Source organism: Coptis chinensis, chromosome 8 (assembly GCF_015680905.1).
Source record: "Coptis chinensis isolate HL-2020 chromosome 8, ASM1568090v1, whole genome shotgun sequence".
Lineage (NCBI taxonomy): Eukaryota > Viridiplantae > Streptophyta > Magnoliopsida > Ranunculales > Ranunculaceae > Coptis > Coptis chinensis.
In genome coordinates, this window is record NC_141463.1 from 65,023,125 (window position 1) to 65,048,716 (window position 25,592).

Below are 25,592 nucleotides of genomic sequence, written 5' to 3' on the forward strand. Positions count from 1 at the left end.
TCAGATTCTCGAGACAATAATAGAGAAATGCATGATAGAATTAAACAATTCATGGTTTCACTTTGGGTTACACCATTTGTTTAATTCTAGAAGACTACTCTTCGTCGAGAGTTTTTTTTTTTTGGTTCTTGTTCTTCTTAAAAGATATCTCTAATAAGATAGAGGGTTTTTGCAAGAAGATAAAATCATACGATAATCCAATATCATTTTGGTTACTCTGGGACTTAAGATTTTAATTTTCATATCTTCAAGTTTTTGAAAACTATGTAGAGATATATATAAAGGATTCTTACAAAAGCAGTGATAAAAACATACCATAACAGATTGTCTTAGGCAACTTTCATGTCTGACTGAGTGAACCTAATTCAAACGGACAGAGCTTCAATTATACGAGTTGGGGGTTTTATTACATAAGACATGGAATGTCATGACCCGTGCGAATAACGCATTGATATAGGCGACCCTTAATAAGCAAAACTGATCTCAAACCTCCCATAGATTGCGATTTTCTGTTGGTTACGTTCGTATAGAATCTATTGCCCGTTTTGAAACAAAAACACATGACTAGTGTTGTGTTGAGAATCCTCTATTATAAAAATTGGAAAAACCATGAACTTTTATGAAAACAACAAGGAAAAACTATTTTTAACAAAAAAAAGTATAAAATAAAGAAAAAGAAAATTGTATACTTGCTCCACAGGGGTACACTACTCAAACTACGAGTAAAAGTGTTGACAAAGAATATGCAAGATATACGTGGACTCAAGGCTCCGATACTTATAACCACCCACTCTAAGTGGAGTGGTCCGGTTACCTTTTCCGATGTACTCCAAAGAAATAAATGTAAGGGGATGAAAGGATTGGAAATATATCACGGAACAGAGAATTTAGGTGCTTGTAGCTTCCAAGGCTAAGTTCGCTTGTTTAGGATTAGGAACTACTTGTCCTGGGAACACACCTTTCTGGGCTTTCTCTTGAGTTAGGTGGCTTAGAGATTGTTGTATGGACCCCAAGATTTGACATTGTTGGTGCATCAAGGATAGCATCATCTCGGATATTTTGTCTAGTGGGACATTAGTAGGTTGGGAAACTGGTAGTAAGTCTCTTTGGTTGTTGATTGGTAGATTTTGGTAGTTATGGTTAAAGTTGGATGGAACCATTGCTCTATTCTGATTGTTGTAGGTACCTTGTCCTTGTCTAAACTGATTGAATGTATTTTGTGGTTTGACATGATTTGTGAACCCTGGAGGTGGTTGGTTTTGTGAATTAGTGATCCATTGAAAATTTGGGTGTTGCCTCCATAGTGCATTTGGTATATTGAAAGCACAAACTTCTTCTGGTTGAAGTGATGCTATGTTGTTGAGTGATAAATGTAAAAATGATAGTTTACCTACGAAATGAACGATAAAACTCAAAACATAAGTAAAACTAAAACTATTTTTGTGTGTCTAATTTATCAAAGTTTACTACTCTCAATCAAATTAAGATATAGTGGAGTAGGAAGTTCGTTCCACTCCTAGTTCTTTAGTATGCGATGATTTCGTGTCAACTAATCAATCATAAGTCTAGTGAGAGATTTACGAGGGGAATTCTATACTACGAGTTGAATTCAATTAACAAGTTACGAATAATGAAATGATAGAATGCTAAGGGTTTGAATCTAGATAAAGAATTAAAGGGAATTGAATCCACCTTAACTCGACTTAATCCTACTAACAAAGACTCGTCCTGATCCAAATTGAATGCTTCGCATATCAAAATAGTAATTCTAATCCCTAATTATACATGACATTTCTACCAATTCATAACTAGCATGTGAGCGATTAAACCCATTCTCATGGTGAATTAATCGTTTATAGAGTGGAATAACTATCACGACGATTTCTAAGTTTAACAAAGATCAAACTTCATCAAGGATTCTTCAACCTCTCTAATGGAGGTTTAGCCTTGATTCATACAACTATCATTTTCCATTGAATTAAAACTAGACATCATATAAAAATTCTATCTTTATGCAATTTGTCTAAACAATAATTGAAATCTTAGGTAATAACTGGGAAATGAATAACAAGTAATAAAGGAATTTAGATCTAAATAATTGTAAATGACAAAATCGAAATGAACAAGAATCTACTATTTTATTTATCTAATGATGAAGAACAATGATTTAAGAGTTTAATCTAAAACAAGAATTGAATTGAAAGCAAACTTAATTAAAAACAATTAAAACTAGATCTAGAATTATTTATAGTTTAGGTCTAATTAGCTACCATTACAAGGAACTAGTTTTCTAAAAAAAACTAGATAACTTAAGAACTAAGCTTTTCTTTGTTTTTATATGTTTCAGATCCAAAATCGTGCATGGGCTTGGAGCCATGTTTTGGGCCAGATAATCAGGCCCAAAACCCAATTCTTTCAGTCTAAAAAGGCCTCTTCAGCTAGAGTTGGATTTGACAAACTTTTCGTCCACTTTTACTCCTCTGATTGGGTCAAGACTTAGACCATTAGAAAGCTCTTTCCGAGCCGGTCGTTTTGACGTAAGGTAGGCCCAATTCCGAGGTCTGAGTCCAAAGATATGGTCTTCGGAAGTTCTGCTGACTTTGTGCACTGTTTCTGCCCGCGTGGACTTTGACTTTTCATCTTTTGACCGGCTTTTCAGAGGCTTTGTCTTCTTGAAAATTGGCCTTTAATCACAGAACTCCTTAGCAACCGACCTTTGCTCCTTTATCTCGCTAAAGTGGCACATTTCTACACATAATGGACTTTGAAGCCTGAAATGCATAAAAACACATAATCAATATTAACTCTTACTTATTATTCACATAATTGGTCTAAAAGTACGATTGTTAAGGGGTTAAAACTACAGTTCTGGGCTCTTATCATTGAGCAAGGGACAATGGGTAGATACGCGATTTAGATAGAAACAGAAAGTGCATGGTGCTATATCAATGCTCATGACTGGTTAGGGAGTATGGTCTTTTTGTTTGGTTGCAAGGGCATCTATCTTTTTAGTGAGGGTTTTGATTAGGGTTTTCATCTCTGGATCGGATTTTACCTCAAATATACCATTGGTTTTGGAAGTACTGGGCTGGGATGTTCTGGAATTGTTTGTGTCACCCCAATGAGTACTCTTTTCAGCTTGGTCTTCTAGAAAGGTTAGAGCTTCTGTAGCACCTTTATCTAAAAAGTTTCCATTACTCATGATGTCCAGTGTGACTTTGTGTTCTTGGAGAAGACCTTTGAAGAAACATTGGACAAGAGTGGATTTTTCGAGTTTATGGTGAGGACATGAATGGATCAGGTTAGAAAATCTATCCCATGCTTTGGAGAATGTCTCACTCAGACACTGTCTAAAGAACTGTATCTTGCTTACTATCTCCTCTATTTTCTTCGGTAGAAAGTACTTCATGAAGGAGAACACCACCTTTTCCCATGTATCGAATGAATCTGGCTTCTGCGATAGAAGCCATGCATGGCTCTTGCCAGCTAGAGTGAAGGGAATTAAAAACTCTCAGTTTAACTTGAACATCAGAAATGCCCAGATGATTGAACGTACTGCATACCTCATGTATCCGACATAGGTGTTTGTATCGTAAGAGATTGAACACGTTAGGTGGGATGCGGAAATCGCTATTGAGCTATGTGAGTCGTATACAGGATGGATGTCCATCTTGTAACGGTGTGTAGAAACTAGAGAGAGGCTCTTCAGCTTGAACTACTTTATCCGCCATCCTAATATATAGTTGGGGGATGAAAAATAGGAGAATGTCTAGATCGATGTGCTCTCCAACGTGGGTAAGTTTTAAACACACTAAGCTTTGTATAGCTTGAGTGTAATCTCATGCATGATTGCGAGACTATTTTAGAATCTACTTACATGCGCACACAAATGTATTGGATGCTCAAATATCGAAATTCATTTGTAGCTTTGAAATTTTTGAAAAGTTTGCATGCAATGTTTATATATTAGATATTATGCCTTATTTGAATGTAACAGTGGGCGTAAAATTGGGTTTTTGGAAGTATACTCGTCGAGGGAGAAGATCACTACTTCACCAGATGATGTGCCACCAAGAATCTCACCCACGGTATTTCTGAGGGAGGGGAGTGAGGAAGGTGGTTGGTCCACTGGAATCTGGTAGTTTACTACTCTCTTTGTTCGTGCTAGATGTTTGTCTTGATGGACCTGACTAAATTGACTCTGCTTGATTGATTTTATCTTTTTAATTTGGTCTATGTAACAAACATTTCATACAACATCCGTTCTAAAGTGGGTCTTAATCCCACTTTTTGTTCTTTTATGGCTCGGGTTTAGCCTTAGCGTTAAATGTAAAGACGAGACTGAAATGTAAATCACACAATCATCCAAGCATGCTTAGTAACACACAAGTATCCTCTTACACTTTGTAGTGAGGAGGTTTAAAAATTACCTCCCAAGGTGTGCGTACACAATCCTTGGGGTGGAGGTGACATGGTGGGGTTAACGAAGTGTTTGGTGTCTTGCGTGTCAACCCACCATTCGAGCTTTTCCTTACGGTTACAAATTTAATCTAACTAAGACCCACAAGTCTCGAAATGTTGGCAAAGCTAATAAATTACAATTGATTGCCTTCGTGTGCCTAAAACAACTTTGCCTTCGTGGGCTTAAACTATAAAAGCGGTAAACACGAAAATTAACTACGTTTAACTTAATTAACTAATAACTTAATTAAACAGAATACATAAAAGTTTGGAAAGTGTTCATCAAAGATTGGAACTTCAACCCCCAAGTTGGGATGTGATGTGCGTTTGTGGTACCACTCTTTCTTGCCACGCACATCCAACCAGTCCAAGTTGGTTGAATCCCCAACTCTTGGTAAGTAAACTTAAACCAAAAGACTAAACTTTCAAAGCTTAAACTATTTTGTATTTAACCTAATTAATTTTTTTGTGTTTTGTTTTAACTAAATGATATTATCTTAATCTAATCATGCATAAACAACAATTAATAAAAACTTAAACCTAAACATGCTACTAAACTAATTTTAACTTTTAACCTTGCTGATGATTACTAATTCATTTTAATTAATAAAAACTTTTAATTTTGAAAATGCTTTTTTAATTGATTTTTTTTTGAAAACTCAAAAACTTGTAAATCTATTTACTTTTTATCTACTAATAGTTGAATTAAACAGACTATGGTAAATTAAAGTTGACTTACACATGAAGATTCCCAGCCAACGGAATCTTCATCTGATGAAAATGAGGTGCGGCGCGGGTTTGGTAAGGCATGATAAGCACCCAAAACTGTAATATTAAACCCCGAGAGACATAGCATTTTGGTCGATTATGTGTTTAATAATCATGTAATAATTATATTTTCGTACTTTTGCAGGTTTCCGCATTTAAAATGAATATAATGATAAAACATGCATCGAAGTATGGGAATATTAGAATATTTGAAGTTTCCCACTCAACCCCAGTGAAGCCCAATAGAGCCTGACTAGAGCCGAAGTTTCCAAAAGAACAAAACCAGCGCAGAACGGGTCCACATTTAAAGAAGCATCAAATTAACTTCCGAAGCTCAAATCTGATAAATCGGGGTGCCGACGTTGGCTAGTGAACTGCCAGAGCGACTAGGGCGACAAACTCTACGCAAAGACAGAAAGTTATAAAAACGCCAAAATCGGCGCCGCCACTGGACATACTAAGTGGACCCCTCTCAGAGGCCCAAAAGGCATGACGAGTCAGCATAGGCAGGTGGCAAGTGATGATTTTAATTTGGTGCCACCTCGCAATATGGAAGACACGTACCAATTCAAAACAGATGGTTTGAAATGAAATTGGCTAAAAGACGAAACCTTAATAAGGTAAAGGACAAAACAAATGGGTAAAACAAAACTCGATTCTCAAAGTTTTGAACAACTCAATTAGCAAACAAACAAAAGCCAATTAAACCGTCTCCATCTCCGATTATATATATATGAGGGGGGTAGCCTTCATTATTTTCCCTTCAAAGATTATATGCTCTAGCTTCCACTTAGCAAGAGTTAGTTTTAATTCAAAGACTTACATTCCGTCATTTTCATTCCGGCTTAAATAAATCGTAAAGTCATTTTACCCTTAATAACATCATTTCTTTTCTAGTTTAATTCCCGTCTTGCATTTATTTACTTAATGTATACGACAAGTTTTATTATTCCTTCAATGACCATGAGCTAATCCCCCCTCGAGGGAGGGTTATCTTTTCGTGTGAGAATCCGTGATTGACTATTTAATATTCTAGAATCACTACTTAGGAATTAGGCATAGATTAGACATCCGGTCCCAAAATGACCGAGATCTGCATAAATTTGGAGTGTTGATGCTCGTATCGGTCTCGGTAGCGACCAAAATGTCTCGCCTGCGGATCAGATGGTGTCGAACATGACTCTCCAATTTGTCTAGCTTGATGATGGAATCGAGCCAGGGAGCTGAAATGATATTCCGAGATGAAATATTAGTTCAACTCCTTATGCTAGTGCGCGATGCTCGAGATGTGGGCATGCGCTAGGGATCAATACTCGACGTCGTCTCCAAACACGAGACGAATTAGAGATGTAGTGATGTAGTAATATAAACTGTTGAAAAAATAATTCTTGTATGAGTATGATTAACTCTCTCCCTGTTCTCTATATTTGTTTATCTACATATAAATCACCGTAGTAATTTACATTATTTGCATTACTGTTAATTTAATTAAAACCAACTAAAAAACCTAAAATCCTACTCACCAAAAGTTGTAATTCCAGTTGTGAACCTTTTCCGAGCCCTAAGGTTTGGACGATCCCTTACTCGACCTATCCTACCAAACCCACGTGAGTAAGGTAACTTGACTAAAACGTTCGACTATACGGACTTTGGACTTGGGACTTTGGTTTTTGGACTTCGGACTTCGGACTGTGGACCTCGGACTTAATTACTCAAGAAAACCAATAAACGTTTGAATAAATGCGTGATTATCAAATGGTGTCGCTGCACGCCGAAGGACTCTGGACTTAACATAATAACTGGAACACATCACGTAAAACCCCCTCCCTTACCTCTTCATTTTTTAATTTCCATTTCTTTTAAGATACTAACGTGTTACGTAACTGTTTGCCCCAACTTTTTTCTACTAACAGATATCTGTGAACCAGATCTTGTTTATTTTTATTAGCACAGTTTAAGTATTCCGTAGGAACTTGAAGTACTGAACTGACAAAAGAGTCTCGGACGAGACTAAATTAGTAACGCACGAGACTAACCTGGAGTATCAACACTCCGGTTTTCAGGTACAAGTCACTTTCATTTTCAGTACTCTTTTGGACTCTCTTGTCCAGTTTTTCCAGTAAGTTCACGAGCTCGGGAGTTAGTTCGATCGTGTACGAGGAATCGTGGGACGCCAGGTTTCAAATTCTTAAACTCCTCAAACTTTGTCGAGGATATTATTTGGTTGTTACTATAACCTGTTTTACCTCGTACGTTTGTGTGTTGGCATGAGAACTCTTTGCATGTAAATGTGGTTCGTCATTATATCTTCACGTTAACACGATTAATATGATTCGAATATATTTGGATGTATGGGTAGTTTCAAACCACCTGCTTAGAATATTTTTGTATGTGTATGTTACATCAATTCACGTACGCGTTATTCATTTGTATGAGTTCGTTCTCGACATTCCCGGCCCCTAGCTCACATATAACTCACATATAGTTGCACGTATAAGTAATATAGATTTGCATGTGTAGACTTTATGCGTAAACTAGTATATGTTAATTAGTTTCTATTTTGGCATCTATCGTTTTTAATTGCATAGTTAGTAATCACGTCTCCATAATACATTAATTATGTAAACTAAAAAAATAAATAAAAAATAAAAAAATAAAAAATAAAAAATCCTAATAATTAAAATTTTATCTTAATCATCTTAATAACACCCCGCATAATACACCATCATAAATCATCATCCTATTCCATCAGTGCCTAGGAAACTTAAAAAAAAATTGAGGTTGCCTAATTAAGGAACGTGCTAGTACGAACAACCTCCCTCAATTCTCTCAAGTGACCTGACTGCTGGAATATTCACACGTTATCCTAGCTTACCTGCTCAAGTTAGCAACAGATCAGGAAGACGTGCTTCACCTCCCTCTTTCCTTAATTCTAAAACCTCCGGTCATAATTCCCTGGCCAAGCATTTGCCTAAACATGCCAAGCTTATGAAGGACATGTGCACCTCCAAATGACATACGAATGTTCCTCAACAAGCGTTCCTTACTGAGCAGTTTCCCTCGATTACCACTACCAACGGTGTGGTAAAGTACAAGGACCCAGGTCGACCAACTATACCATGCACGTTGGGCGACAAGTATATTGCTACCGCACTTTTAGACCTAGGTGCGAGTGTTAACCTACTTCCCTACTACTTATTTAAGTAGTTAGTTAGGTCTTCATGAATTAAAACCTACCAATATGACTCGCGACTCGCGGATCGCTTCCATCAAGTACCTAAAGGGGCATAGTAGAGAACGCCATAGTCAAGGTCCAAGATTTTTACTACCCAGTCGATTTTGTCATTTTAGATACTGAAGTGGCCTGTGACTCCATCCCTATCATCTTGGGACGTCCTTTTCTTGCAACTGCTAACGCTCTCATCAATTGTCGGGATGGTTCAATGACATTGTCTTTCGGGAACCTTTCCGTTGAACTCAACGTATTCAAATTAATGAAACAATTTCCCGATCCTATAATGGAGGGCGAGATTAGTTTGGTTGATAGACTGGAACATGTTTTAATCACAAACTCTTTTCCCCTAGACGAGATACACCAATTTCTTTCTTTTGATAATCCTGAGTTTGATGATGAATCGTACATAAAAGATGTCCACACATTATTAGAGTCGGTACCACTATTTGATCCTACTGCTGCATTGCAAACTGATTCAGAAGAACCGGATTCACTCTTTTCCATTGAAGAGATGATCCCTCACGAATCCTTGATCCCCAATCCTCCAACTCTGGATTTAAAACCCCTACCCTCTGATTTGAAGTACGTGCATCTTGATCTCGATGGTAGTCACCCTATAATAATTTCTGCTCACTTGACTACCGACGAAGAGGCACGTTTGATTCATGTCATTCGTGAACACCGCTCCGCTATCGGATGGTCCTTAGATGATATCAAGGGAATAGACCCTAGCATATGCACACATCGCATACATCTCGATGACGGCACAAAGACATCGCGAGAACCATAACGCCGCCTTAATCCCGCCATGAAGGAAGTGGTGAGAGAGGAAGTTTTATGTTTACTTGATGCGGGCATCATATACCCTATCTCTGATAGTGGTTGGGTTAGTCCTGTCCACATTGTTCCTAAAAAGTCCGGCATTCAAGTTGTACAAAATGAAAATGGTGAGTACATCTCCACTCGCATTCTATTAAAATGGAGAATTTGCATTGCCTATCACAAACTTAATGTAAGAACACGTAAAGATCACTTCCCTCTCCCATTCATTGACCAGATGCTAGAACGTTTAGCCGGTCATGCTTACTACTGTTTTCTTGATGGCTATTCCGGATACTTCCAAATTGTCATCGATCCCGCCGATCAAGAAAAGACAACTTTCACGTGTCCCTTTGGAACCTTTGCATACAGACGAATGCCTTTTGTTCTTTGTAATGCCCCAGGCACCTTCCAGCGCTGCATGCTTCACATTTTCAGTGATATGGTGGAACGTTATATGGAAGTCTTCATGGACGATTTTTCCATCTACGGAAATTCCTTTGACGACTACCTATCTAACCTTTTTAAAGTATTAACGCGTTGCAAAGAGAAAAATCTGGTACACAATTGGGAGAAGTGTTATTTCATGGTTACCAAAGGACTTGTTCTAGGTAATATTGTTTCGAAAGACGGAATAGAGGTTGATAAAGCTAAAATTGTTAAAATTGCTTTGCTACCTTTTCCACATACAGTTTGTGATACCCGTGCCTTTTTAGGCCACGCTGGGTTTTATAAGAGATTCATTCAGGATTTTTCTAAAGTTGCTCGACCTTTAACCAATCTCCTACTTAAGGATGCAGTATTCAACTTCAATTTCAATTGCAAACAAGCTTTTGATACTCTAAAAACCGCTCTGACTACCACTCCTATCATTCAACCCCCTGATTGGTCCCAACCATTCGAACTAATGTATGACGCTAGCGACTTTGCTATTGGCGCCGTACTAGGCCAACTATGTGATGACAAACCCATTGTCATTTACTACGCTAGTAAAACTCTTAATGACGCTCAACGTAATTACACAACAACTGAGAAAGAGTTCTTAGCTATTGTCTATGCCTTGGATAAGTTTCGCCCTTACCTAGTTGGAACATCCACCGTCGCATATACTGACCATGCCGCACTTCGGTACTTACTCGCAAAAAAGGACACAAAACAACGATTATTCCGCTGGATCCTTCTCTTGCAAAAATTCACCCTGGAAATCAAAGACAAGAAAGGAACCAAAAATGTCGTGGCCGACCATTTATCAAGGTTGGTTGGTGACATTGATAGTGATTCTGAAGCCATCTGTGATTCCTTCCCAGACGAATATTTGTACTCTATTTTCTCATCTCTATGGTACGCGGATATCGTTAACTACCTAGTTACTGAGGAAGTTCCTTCCTCTTGGTCACGTCCTTATCATAAAAAGTTCTTATCCACTGTAAAATATTATTTTTGGGATGACCCCTACCTCTTTAAGTATTATTCCGACCAACTCATTTGTCGCTGCATTCCCGACTGGGAGCGCACTGATGTATTATCCTTTTGCCATGAACAATCTTGCGGAGGTTATTTCAGTGGAAAGAAAACTGCGACCAAGGTATTACAATGTGGTTTTTACTGGCCTACCCTTTTTCGCGATGCACACGAACATTGCATAGCTTGCATTCGTTGTCAGCACCTAGGTCGAATTACCAAACGAAATATGATGCCCCTAAATCCTATCTTGATTGTGGAAATTTTTGATGTTTGGGGCATTGATTTTATGGGACCTTTTCCTATTTCTCAAGGTTTTCTATACATTTTAGTCGCTGTAGACTATGTGTCCAAATGGATTGAGGCACTCGCATGTCGCTCAAATGACCATAAGACTGTCGTGAAATTTGTTAAAGAAAACATTTTCTCTCGTTTTGGTGTCCCCAAAGCTATCATCAGTGATGGGGGTACACATTTTTGTAATAAATTTTTGGGTTTTAATGAAAAAATATGGAGTTACTCACAAGGTTGCTACTCCATATCACCCACAAACGAGTGACCAAGTGGAAGTCTCCAACAGAGAGATAAAGTCTATTCTGAAGAAAACTGTCAACCCATCAAGAAAGGACTGGTCTCTCCGCTTATCGGATACCTTGTGGGCATACCGAACAGCATTTAAGACACTTATAGAGATGTCTCCTTACCGCATTGTTTTTGAAAAACCTTGTCATCTGCCAGTTGAACTTGAGCATCGTGCCCTTTGGGCCATCAAAAGCCTCAATTATAATATCATCGAGGCAGGCGAGAAGCGAAAACTACAATTAAATGAGCTTGAGGAGATTCGGAGTGATGCTTATGACCTCTCGAAATCCTACAAAGCTAATATGAAAAGAGTGCACGACAAGCACATTTTGCGTAAGAATTTTAAAATTGGCCAAAAAGTTTTACTGTACAACTCCAGATTACACATTTTTCCTGGTAAATTGAAAACACGATGGTCTGGTCCTTTCATTATGTCAGCTGTGAAACATTATGGGGCAATCTCCTTGCTTAATCCACAAGATAACAGTGAATTTCAAGTCAATGGACAACGCCTAAAATATTACCACAAATTATGCTCACCAGATGTTGAACAGACTCTTTTTCAGGATCTGGTCAACACAGACTAGATGTTTCATTTGGCGTACTCAATCTTGTTTCTATAGAGGGTACGCCATTTTGGTAGTTGGGCCATCTTCTATCTTATGATCTCCATAGTTCTTTGAAGTGTGTGGTTACAAGCGCCAGAACCTTAGTCCACGAAAACTCTATTTCAGAACTGAGTATAAATGTCTTCTGCAACACGAGCAAACGTGCTTTTCGGTAAACGATGGGTACCTAAAATTTCACCTCCTTCCTTATCTTCCCTTTTCTACTCTCTACCTCGCGAACTTCAAATAATCATTTGGTGTAAGTCTCAATCATCACGAATAGGGAATGGTCGTAGTACTTTTGCTCGTAAACGACGTGCGCGAAGGATGGGCTAGTGTATGCATTGTCAAACACCCTTCTGTCTAGGCCCTGACTTCCTATCTGATACTAGCCAGTTTAAGGTATACTTTTGTCTGACACTAGCTGCGCAGGATAATCTTTGTCGCTGCGCCGTTCCTCCCACAGGTTAGGATTCGTCTTGAGAATCTGACGTTAAAAGACCCGATTTGTCTTGAGAATCTGACGTTAAAAGACTCGACTCGTCTTGAGGATCTGACGTTAAAAGACTCACCTTGTAGATATGTTTATATTGTTGCCTTTTCCCTTTGCATTAAGTTTTGCACATGAGATTCGTGGTCCAACCTCGGATGTCGATACTTGGAACAAAACGAAAGCAATGGATTCCACCGCACCAACCCTAGAATTGGTTACTTTGAGTTCCTTGGGGGGTTTGAGGATAGCCGTATGTAATAAGGGCAATTTTATTAGACCGTAGCGCGCACGGTCCAGGATGGTACCGTCCTGCCCCTAACCCCCATAATACATAGAGGTAAAGCTACAGTCTGGCTGGATTGGGTTCTCTCTAGAGCCGACATGACAGTTGTCTATGATTTAAGATGGTGACTCTTCTGGACATCCAGTGTTTTTCACATATATCTCACTTGCATATAAATAAAACCTTTGTTTATAAATAAAACACTCTCCTTCTTTTCAAAAACTCTTGTGACCTTTGAATGACTCATACAATTGGATAGCATTTTCTGTGCCGATCATTTTGATATCTCATTCGTCCAATTCGGAGTCCAAACGAGTCGTGGGTAAGCATTTAGATTTTTTAGGCTTAAATCGGGCTTTAGGCTCGATTTGGGCTTGGGAAATTTTTTTGGCCCAACCAAAATATTGATTTCTCGGTCCATTTAAACATGAAAAACCCGAAAACACGCGTCACCCTTACATCCTTCTTCTTCCCAAAAAACCGGATCTTGCCCCCTCTCGTTTAAGTCTCGCACGAGATAGGCTCACACTAAATCCATGTCTCGCGCGAGACTGTTACAACTCCGACCACAATTCCCTTCCATCAGCAAGTCCTATTTCTTCCCTTCATCATTAATCCATATCCAGCCTCTCCCTAAGACCAGTAATGGCCGGTAACAGGCGTATTTGTGTGGAGAAAAATTTTAGAAATTTATTTGAAAACGGGATGTTTGCTCCATTCTTTGATAATGAAATTCACTCTAGAGGATGGGAGTACTTGTTATATGCTAATGGAGGGCTTTATTCCAAGGATTTGGTGATGAAATTCTACGATAATGGGAGCTTTAATGGCGACCATTTTTGGGTTACCGTCGAGGGTGTGCGCCACGAAGTCACACCTGTTTTGCTCTCTGGGATCACGGGCATTCCTCTGGTCGACCACGTGCTGACTCAGCAGCAGTCCGTGTACCCATAGACTTACGACCTAATGCTCAACACGCTAATCGAGGGAGAGTACAACATAGACGGAAAATGCTCGATTATCGGTTCTTCGGTCGCGGCGAAACCACGGTAGGCGGACTCAATGGTTGGGATTGAACGTCATTGGCACCTCGAAGCCCTCAGACATCAACAAGACCTTCCTCCACCTTCTCTAGGTCCTCCAGGAGCGAAAGGGTAACTTCTGCATCGTTACCTTTCTTTTTGATATTATTACACATGCCACTCTTAGATCAGCCCCTCTTGCTGTTCTGGTAACACAAGTTATGATTACCTTGGGTTTTCTGTCCGCCACCTTGTTACTCCCTATACCACAATATGAGAATATGCTTGTCTTCAAGAAATGCATACAGGACCCTTGGGAAGCCACATCACCTAGGGCTGCCGAGCACGCTAGCGTAGGCTCTTCTCACCCACCCTACTTTGATGAGACTACCATGAGTAAGATCACCCACCCCATAGAGGCCTTTACGTCTTGAATGAATTCCGAGAGACATGTACACTCACCAGGTATCGATGAGACGTACCTTGGGCGAGTTAAGGACAGATATGACCACTCGCCACGAGTCGATGACAAACAGCATGGGTGAATTCCAGTAGGAAATGAGAGCTTCCATGATTGCATTTCAGGACCATATGCTTACTCGCCAGAACCAATTCCAAATGTTCATGGCGAGCCAAAGATCGATTCGAGCTTTCGGTGATGGATACTCTTGGTGATATTCAAGAGCAGTTAGCCTCCATGGGAGCTCGTACTGCACGACGTCGCAGGACTCCTGGTTCTTCTTCTGCAGCCCTCGAGGATTCTTCTGCAGCCCCAGAGGATCATCAGTAGCTAGTTTATTTCTCCAGTTTTGTATAATATTTATGTCAGATATTTGATTTACGTGTTTGCATTTCCAACCTAATAGTAGGTTATTTCCTAAAAATTTCTGCCTGGATATATTAGTTATGTCTAATATTCTATTTTATAGGTAGGAACATATATAATAATATTAGTAATAATAATTTACATAGATATATATAAATATATATACATATATATTTTAGATGTCACACTTAACAGCAAACTTTACCGTAAACCAACATTTTATTAAACGGTCAGAAAACGGTCATGAAAACGCACAAAAAAACGGTCATGAAAACGCATAAAAAACGGTCAGAAAACGGTCATGAAAACGCACAGAAAACGGTCAGAAAACGGCAAAGTTCTTTCTATAAATAAGTTCAACACTTCCTCCACATTCACTCATTTCATATTCTTCCCTCTACACTTCTTATTCTAAAAAATCATTTTTAGTCCGCTCCAAATTTCATGCTTCATGGATGCACTAGAAAAGTTTGAGTAGCGGCAAATTGAATATGCTAATCAAGTCTTCATGCTTGTTTGTTTCATTATAGTAATGTTGTTAATGTGGCATATAGTTCTATCTAATATTTAGGTTTGTATTTCATTTCCCGTATCATTATGTTGTGTTTCCATACCGTTGTACGTTCTTACATCTTATTGTGATAGTATATCTACATTTTCCTTGTCCTTATACTTCCGCTATTTAGTGTAAAAAAAAAAAAAAAGAAAAAAAAAAGGGGGCACTCCTTGTCACATGCCCCATTCTTCTCATCCACACCTCGATCCGTATCTTTTACATTTTCGGATTGATGCCTATTTATAACAAGGATAGACACCTCAAAAATCTAACTTCCCTTTTTCCAAAAATATTTTTCTTCACCACTCCATCTTTAATGGCCCTCACTCGAAGTTTCGTGCCCGAGCAAAATTTTATGGAAAATTTCCAAAATGGTCTTTTTCATCCCTTTTTTGACATAGAAATATCACGTCGAGGATGACACCCTCTTTTACATCATAAGCAAGCTTTTTATTCCAGAGAATTGGTCTTGTTGTTCTATAAAAGCGGTTATTTCCAAAACGGGCAATTCTTTATCCGTGTTAACGGATGCGAGCGTGAATTGACTATGGAAATCATCTCTGAGGTACTTCAAATTCCTATTACAAACCAAGGAGTACACCTCCAGGATTCACCTTTCGACAATATCAGACATCTGATGTTTGCAACTATCCTTCACGGCGAATATAACTGGAAAAACCGTATTGTTTATCCGCGATCCTTGCAAAAGAACCAATTATCTGTGATCCAATGGGTAGCTCAGAATGTGCTCGGCATGTCTAAGACTTTCAAAATAACCAAACCCCTCCTCCATCTACTCTGGGTCTTACAGAGTAACTGCAATGATTTTTGCATTATTAAATTTCTCTGGAACGCGATCGCGACGCGTGCGGAAAAAAGGCAGCTCCTTTTACCAACCATTGTGACACTTATCATGATACGTTGGGGTTTTTCTAGTACTTCTCCTCATACACCTCTTCAACAGCTAACATTCTTACCATTCACTTTCGGTATGTAGGAACGGATTCGGAACCCCAACGCGTTGCAAAGAACCATGTCGGTCGCGAAACCGGCGAAGATTGTTCTCACGACAACATCTTCACCGAAAATGCATTATGCAACGTATTTAATCCCATGGAAGGTCTTCGTTTAATGCAACAAGGACTGATGACATTATTCAAACGTCAAAACATTATCATCACCAGTCTTCTTGAATTCCAGGACCTACGGACAATAAACGAAGAAGAACAAGCACAATTCTTGCACAGCCACAACCAGTTCTTGGCAAATCACACTCTCATAATGGAGAACCACGCGAGATTTACCGATTTAAAGTTTAAATGTTGCAACGGGCATTTGCAACGGATTGACGGCATAGAAAATCTTATAAATGGATCCCTCCCACAAAAGGATCCTCGCCGTTACTTGAACCCATGAAACCATTTAAATTTTGCAATTTTATATTATTTGTCATTTTCTTTTTAGTTTTTAATTTTCATATGGTAATTGTTTTTACTTAATTATTCTCATCATACTCTAATATTTGTTTATCCTTGTCTAAACAGGTCACATTTTTTTCACACATCTTCTACAATGGAAGCTCCAAAGATGATTCCAGAACAATCTTTCCATTCGTTGCTAAATTCTTCGGCATATGGACATCTTTTCAGAGACTACATCACTCAAGTTGGTTGGGACTCTCTTATTCTACACCCGGAGCAGACATACTCCCTAGGTTTGGCAACTTATTTTTATGATCACATGGAAGATCTACCAGGTAAATCCGGTTTCCCTTTGAATGGCTTTACACTCCGTATTGGTAACACCCGACACTTTTTTTACGAGCCAACTGTTGCTATGGCCCTAGACCTTCCTCCTCTTCAGCCAGACCTCCCCATTCAATACATGATAGAGAATGACTTTAATGACTATTCTAGGGAAGATTTTGCTGCCCGGTATGGCGAAGGCATTGCCCACGTCAGAGAACGTGCCGAAGCTGGCCGATGGCCAGACTTCACTATTTTACTAGCCAGTATGACCATGAATGTTGGAACTGTAATGTTATTTATTCTTCTGAACATCATGGGGGATTGGCATTTTTCCACTGCATCAAAGTCAGCATGTAAGACATTCCATGCATTGGCCCAGCAACATACCGCCTTTGATATTACAGACCTAGTAATTGAGAATCTTAAGAAGGCTCGGTCTTTTCGGTAGCACTAAATCACCCTGCCAGTTACAACATGAAGGATAGTGAGGATGTACTTCCCACAGTTTGTGGCCACCTTTCAGGACTGGGTAAAGGTCGACTCTATGTGTCCAACAAACAAGATAATTCGTTCTTTGCGATTTCAGACATGGCGACGCCCTGCAAGGTATCTAAAGAAAGTTCGTTCTTTCCCTAATGATGATAAAATGATAGCTCATCTAGACAATGCAAAAAAGAGGAAGTGGAGTGAAGTCTGGAAAGCTATGATAGATTGGCGTGATGCAAAGGAATGACATTTCTACAGGGACGAGGCAAGGATGGACTATCCCCCAGTTCATGATTAGGGCAATGTGAGTTGATGCATGTACATATTTGTTTTACGTTTTGATGTGAAATAAATAAATAACCTAACAGTGTGCTACTCTAACAGTGTGCTTCTACTTTTATGATGTTAATATATAATGTGTTACAATAAATTTCTGTAGAAGATGCCAGCTATATTTTTGCTCAAAGCCTCTCAGGTATACTCTTTCTTCCTTTTAACACTTTGAGGACCACGATTGTCCATTTTGTTTGGGGGTGGTGAGAACCTTTTGCAAAAATTAGGCATGCATAGTTGTATATAGTTTACTTGATGTCTAAATAAACATATTTAGTGACAAATTCTCGTTTCCCTTTCTATGATGAAAAATATTTAGAAATCTCACCCTAGCATCAGAATTAGGACTTCTTCTTAGAAACTTAATTTAATAATCGACGCAATAGTTTTACATCTTTTCATGAGCATTCATGCACCGACTATCATTAAATGTACCGCGATAAGTTTTTCGGGACCCACGGTTAGATAACTTAGTTTCCATATCCCGTAGAATCTAACCAAAAGCCTTAAAATGTGTGATATATGAGTAATGACACAGAGGAGTAGTTCTTCCGAATAGAGAAGTCACACGTTTACTTACTTGATCACTACCCAAATCCTAGGCGAGAATTTAGGCCTTCTTTGGATCGATATAGCCAAAAATTCACACCTGTAAAAAAAAATTTTACCGCTAATCGCTCCACTGAACCTTTAATTAATCCTTTCTACTTCACCAAAAAAAATCATCACCCATCTATTAACCACAAATAAATAAGCCTACCTAGATGATGAGTATGAGAAATAGGATGAAGTGCAGAAAAATGAAGAGAAAAACCTTGTCACAAATCAAAATCAGTTACCTGTTTCAGAAGAAAAGAAAAAGAAAAAAATTGAAATATGTTTCCAAAAATCAAAAGAAATATCAAGGTTAGAATTCCCCTCAAAAAAATCAAATCAAAAGGGAATACAAAAGCTTGAAAAATCCAAATATGGAAACCCATGTTAGAAGCAGGAAAGAAAATAAGGATTCTCTAGTATAAATATCTCGAAGACCTTATTCTTTCATACTTATCATTTTTGAATTTTCCATTCCAGTTTCTTCTACACTACCTCCTAATCCCCATAACACCTAATAAAGACCTCTAGCTCAATTAGGAGTAGGATAGTGTGATAATAAGTAGTAGTTGTGACTTCTCGACCTCGACTCCTCTGACTGTCATTGAGTATGTGAGGAAACGTGTGCCCACTGCACACTGGAGATAGCAGAACTTGAGTGGAAAAATAAGAGAGAAATTGTGTTTCGACACATACCTGTGAGAACCTATTTAAGAACGCTATCTAAAGGATCTAGAAACGGCCCTGCTCGTACATTTCATTATAAGATCACTGCATGCATGCTCATACATAGATATTTTGATTATTGTATGTATATTAACTTGAAATTCGAAAGAATTAAATTCTTGTTTCCCCTGCTAGTGAGATGTCTAGATACCTGAGATTAATTGAGGAAACAAGCCTTTGTTACTGAGTCATTGTAGTATAAACGAAGTTTGTGAGTATCTTCTCTAGAAAACTCTCACGAGGCTATAACTCGTCCACTAAGGAATTCCTAGTGGTTCAAGGCCTTGTTGTATACGGTCAATACAACCGCACTCTGCGAAATGAGATTTAGCTTAGGACAACACCTTTTTGACTACTTATCATTTTAATGTCTCCTCTTTGCTTGAGGACAAGCAAAACGCTGTTTGGGGGTGGTGTGATAAGCACCCAAAACTGTAATATTAAACCCCGAGAGACAGCATTTTGGTCGATTATGTGTTTAATAATCATGTAATAATTATATTTTCATACTTTTGCAGGTTTCCGCATTTAAAATGAATATAATGATAAAACATTCATCGAAGTACGGGAATACTGGAATATTTGAAGTTTCCCACTCAACCCCAAATGAAGCCAACAGAGCGACTAGAGCGAAGTTTGAAAAGAACAAAACCAAAGAAGAACACCATATATAAAGAAGCAGCAAACTTTCGAAGCTCAAATTTGATAAATCGGGGTGCCGACGTTGGCTAGTGAACTGCCAGAGCGACCAGGGCGACAAACTCTACGCAAAGACAGAAAGTTATAAAAACGCCAAAATCGGCGCCGCCACTAGACATACTAAGTGGACCCAATCTGTGGGCCCAAAAGGCATGACGAGTCAGCATAGGCAGGTGGCAAGTGATGGTTTTAATTTGGTGCCACCTTGCAATATGGAAGACACGTACCAATTCAAAATAGATGGTTTGAAATGAAATTGGCTAAAAGACAAAACCTTAATAAGGTAAAGGATAAAACAAATGGGTAAAAACAAAACTTTGATTCTCAAAGTTTTAAACAACTCAATTAGCAAACAAAAAAAAGCCAATTAAACCGTCTCTAGTCTCCAGCCTATATATATGAGGGGGTAGCCTTCATTATTTTCCCTTCAGCATTTTATGCTCTAGCTTCCGCTTAGCAGTAGTTAGTTTTAATTCAGCACTTACATTCCGTCATTTTCATTCCAGCAGCTTAAATACTGTAAGTCATTTTACCTTTAATAACAGTCATTTCTTTTCTAGTTTAATTCATGTCCTGTATTTATTTACTTAATGTATACAGCAAGTTTTATTATTCCTTCAATGACCATGAGCTAATCCCCTCCCTCAGAGGGAGGGTTATGCTGCTCGTGTGAGAATTCGGATTGACTCTTTAATATTCTAGAATCACTACTTAGGAATTAGGCATAGATTAAACATTCGGTCCCAAAATAACTGAGACTGTACAAATATGGAGTCTGATGCTCCAGAACAGTCTCGGGCGAAACATCAGTAAAATTAGAAAAAAAAACAAAAAAATTAAAATGAAGATTAAGAAGAAAGGTTCAATGATTGCTGCTCTTCTCAATCTATATCTTCCCATATGAATCCATGATGGCGGCGCCATTTGAATAAGAAGTATTGGTAGTAGTGGAAAGGGTTTTGTTATTCATCTTAGATTCTTTGTTTAGAGGAGGGTTTTTGATGGATGAAATACTAAACTTTGTAACTCTTCTCTCCTTGTCTGTTTTGGCTATTTGGAATTACTCTCAATCTTATACTTGTATTGAAATGATTAAGAAAACTTGTATTGAATTGATTAAGAACTTGGTTTACATTAAAGCTTGAAGAACATGAAAATGGAAAATAAGTAAATAACAATTTAATTTAAAAACATTTAATCTACTCCTAATGAGCAAAGATTTAGATCTAAGGTAAAGATCTTTCTCTACAACTTTGGTTTATATAGGATAACATTTACAATTATACCCTTCCTTCTAGAAACAAGCTTATGGGCTTTTGACCTAAGCCCACATATTAGAAGTCTTGATTTTGGCTTTCGGTCCTTGAGTCTGTAGCTTTCAGCCTTGAGTCCTTGAGTCTTTAACTTTGACAGTTGACTTTACTTTTGACATTGACTTTTGACTTTGTCTTTTCGACAACTTTGTTTTGAAGCTGGAATCTTCCCAAGCAGCATAAATAGACATCCTTTTTGTGCTAAACTGCATGTATTAGGAATATGCGTCCTAAATGACATGTATCATGCAAACGGTAGAAAAAGTTATAAGTTGACTATTCATTAAGCATAAAAAGGGCATATATGAAGCATTGTAAATGTATTAAAATGCATATTTGGGGACTGATCAGTTAGATTTCAAGAGGTGTTAATTCGGGATGGTGATGGTTGGGTGGTGGTTCTTCACATGGTCTCGAGAACTCAGAGAATTCTTCATCTATTTTTGGCATTTCCACAAGATTGTGGTTTATATCTGTAATAGTAAGGATGTCACAAATTGTTCCATCAATAAGTCTTTAACGACCAAACAATTGAAATCCATTTTCCACCATAGATTTTATTCCCTCTTTTCTAAGCACTTCATTTTCTTTGTCCTCTCTGCCTAGATCTTCATAAATTTTCTCAATGCCATTTTTCAAATGTGTCAAGTCCAATACATGCTCTTGAGTTTCTTCTGCCAGAGTTTTCTCATTTATGGGTGATGATGCATTAAGGCATATGAGACAAACTGTGACTTTGGGCATATAATCATCATCATAAGATTTGGAATTCACACGATAATCAGGTGGAGGTTTATGGGGATTTAACTGGTCAGAAGTATTAGGATGGGCTTTAGCAATTGGCTTTGTTATAGTAATATCTTATTTCTCTTGTTGGATGGGTTCTGACTGGTGAGAAAAATATTAGTCTCAGATGTCGCATTATTTGAATCGGATTGGAGAAAACATAAGGTAGTTGCTATTTACTGAGTTAGTGTTATTTACTTGGCCATTTCCTGGTAGAGTTGGTCTGTGATGGATGGTGGAGTGAAATATGAATTTGATATGGATGGTGATGTGAATGGTAATGGGCTTTAGGTGAAACCGTACTCTGACTGATCAGGTGGACATATGAATGGTGGTTGACTATTTGTGGTGGAACTCCATGAATTGTCGACATGACTGGAAAACTCTTGAGTGTATTGGGTACTCGAGAAGTTTGAAAATTGAAGTTCGTAATCGTAATGATTTCTCGTAGTAGACTCGAATTCGGTATATGATGGACAATGGGATAATCAGTGATAATGACTACCACAAAAAAGAACAAGGTTCTGGGTTTGCATTGTAATTCTATGACAGTTATGATGCATATTGATAAGACATGAATGCTCAATCAATGATGATGCACAAATAGTAGAAATTCATTTTTTTGGATTTAAAAAAATATTTGCTTAGTTTTTAGATTACTATGCCCTGTTCAAAGGAACAATTGGGCACGAGACTAGGATGGAAAGCGTAAGTAATCATTTCATCAAGTGGTGTGCTACTAAGAATCGTACTCATGATGAATCTGGGAGAAGGGAGTAAGGAAGGTAGTTGGCCCACCGGAATCTGGTAACTGATTACTCTAAATCCTCATGGCTATATTTTTGTCCTTTTCTGGAGGAGCGTGGCTACTTTGGGCTCTAGTTGATTGATTTTTATTCATTTTTTTTGGTCTAGGGCTTCAAGAATCAAGCAACGTCTAATTTTACTTACATTGGGGAATGACTTCCCAATGGTTGTTATGTGGCTCGGGTTTAGCCTTATGCGTGTATGTAACTTGCAGTGCAGAAATCAAATTTCAAACAATCACGTAAGCATGCTTGAACACACAAAGTATCCTCTTACATGGGCTTTGAGAAAGTTTAGAATTTACCTCTCAAGCATGCTTACACGCTGCTTGAGGAGAATGTGACGTTGGTTGGCGCATGATTTGAGAATCAGGCCCAACCTTTCGAGCTTTTTCCTATTTTAAGTTACAATAAAAGTCCACTTAAAAAGCAAGCCGGATTGTGGGCTTTTTAATAATTATACAACTTTGCCTTCAAGGGCCCAAAACATAAAACTAAACTAATACTAAACTAATCTAATAGATTGATTAGGTAAGATAGATTATCTAGATTAACTAGAGCTAACTTAGTTAGAGTGTTGATTACCAAGTTGATTCAAAGTGTGTGAGCGTATGCTTCACGCCTCGCCTCGCACACTTGAACTTCTAAAGGCAATGAAAACTCTAATTTCTTGGTATGTTTAGAACTTCAACCAAGTGTTTACTCAAGTTCATCCACATAATTAATCAAAAACTCATATTTTCTATTTTTTTTTTCATTTTTTTTTTCTTTATATCTCTATCTATTACAAACAAGTTCCACTGATTTATACTACTTTATTATAAAATCTGGGTCTGTAGTTCAACTAATCATCACAAAACAACTGAAACTAGAAAAAACTGGACAACAGTATGTGGGCGGTCGCCCATTGGCAAGGGTGCGGTCGCCTGTGTGGTTGCCCGGCAGATTCCGGCCAAGTTCTGTCGGTTTTCGGCTGTAGCTTCAGCTCCTCTCCAGCATGTTGATCTCGAACTTGGATTTGCAAAAAAGTAAGTCAGTAATGAAAAACAATGAAATAAATCAATGAAAATTAGAAAAATAAGAAGTGAAAAGGTGAGAGTGGTGCTTCCTCCTTAGATGCTCAACCAAACATTCTTATATACTCTTTCATTCCATGACGACAACACCATTTGAAGTAGATGGTGTTAGAGTATTTCAAAGTTGTTGATGTGGTTAATCATAGATTGTTTAGAGTTTGAATGGTTAGGAGTTGAAGAAAAGAAGGTAGGATCTTTAGTTTTGGACAAGTTTTGTTTACTAGTTTATAAAGAACATTGAAGAAAAGTTTAAATGGTTTTAATGATTGAAGAACATCACTTGAAAGCAATGAAAGGATTGAAATGTATGATTAAAAGAAAGAACTACAAGAAATAAGATTGATTCATTGATTAACAAAAACAAATAACAAGATTGAAATGAAGAACAATAAAGTAAATGACTTGAATGAAAAAAAGACTAGAAATTAAATCCTACATGACACTAGATTAAGTCTAGGTGCATTTTCTCTCCTTAACTTTTAGTTATTATACTCCTACTATATGCCAATGACTGGTTTGCCCTTCTCCATTACATGTGAGACACCTCACCCTTTACTTTATGCTTTTTCTTTTTGATTTCTTCTTGATCAAGATAGGTTTTAGAGAATGCCAAATTTTGTGCTAAGGACCTCTATATATGGTTTTCTGAGTTGAGGGCTTTGACCTTTGACTTTGACTTTTTCAGCATTTTTTCATAACAACTTCTGGTCTTCATAATAAGCTTGATTAAGACTCCTTTTGGTGCTAAGACACAGTTTTTATGATAAGTGGTATGAATTTCTCTGTAACCTGAAAAAAGTAATAAGAGAAATGAGTTGTTTTGTCATTAAGCGTAAGAAGGGCTGTAATACAATAATGTAAGGGTGATAAAATGCACACCACCCCCAAAAAACACTTTGTATGTCCTCAAGCAAAGATAGGACATATAAAATAAATAAGTGGCTAAAAATGTGTAGTCCTAAGCTAATTCTCGTTTCGCAGAGTGTGGTTGCATTGACCGTATGCAATAATGCATTAAACCACTAGGAATCCCCTAGTGGACGAGTTATAGCCTCGTGAGATCTTTCCAGAGAAGATACTCACAAACTTCACTTATACTACAGCGACTCAGTAACAAAGGTTTGTTCCCTTAATTAATCTCAGATATCTATACATCTCACAAGGTGTGAATATGGGCTAATTCCTTGAAACTTAAACTAATACATGTACAATAATCAAATCATCTAAGGATAAATATGCATGCAATGAACTATGAAATGCACAAGCACGTTTCTGGAACTTTTAGGTAGCATCCTTAAGTTGGGTTCTTACGGGTATGTGTCAAGACACAAATTTTTCTCATGATTTTTCTACTCAAGCTTTGCTTACTCTAGTGTGCAGTGGGCACACGCTTCCTCACTATCTCAATGACGTCCAAAGGAGTCAAGGTCGATCGATCACATCTACTACTTACTATCACACCACCCTATTCCTAATTGAGTTAGAGGTCTTTTAATTTATTAGGTGTTGCGGGGCTTAGGTAGTGGTTAAGAAGAAAATAGAATGGATTACAAAAAATGATAAGTTTGAGAAATTAGGGTCTTCAAGTATTTGTAACTAGAGAAACCTTTTTGTTATTTTGGTTCTGAATTGTGTTCCATACTTAGCCCTTTTTTGGCTTTTTGATTCATTTTGATTTGACTTTTCGGAATTCTAACTTTGATTTTTCTTTTGGTGGAACTTTGATTTTTCTTTCTTTTCTTTTGAAACAACTAACTGATTTTGTTTTTTTGTTTTGTTTTTTTGCACATGTCTTTCTCTTCTATTTTCTGCCTTTCATCCTATTTCTCAGACTCTTCAAATAGGTGGGCCTATTTTATTGGTTTTGATGAGGGTAAGGACGTGGTGGTGAACACAATGGAAAGACTTAAT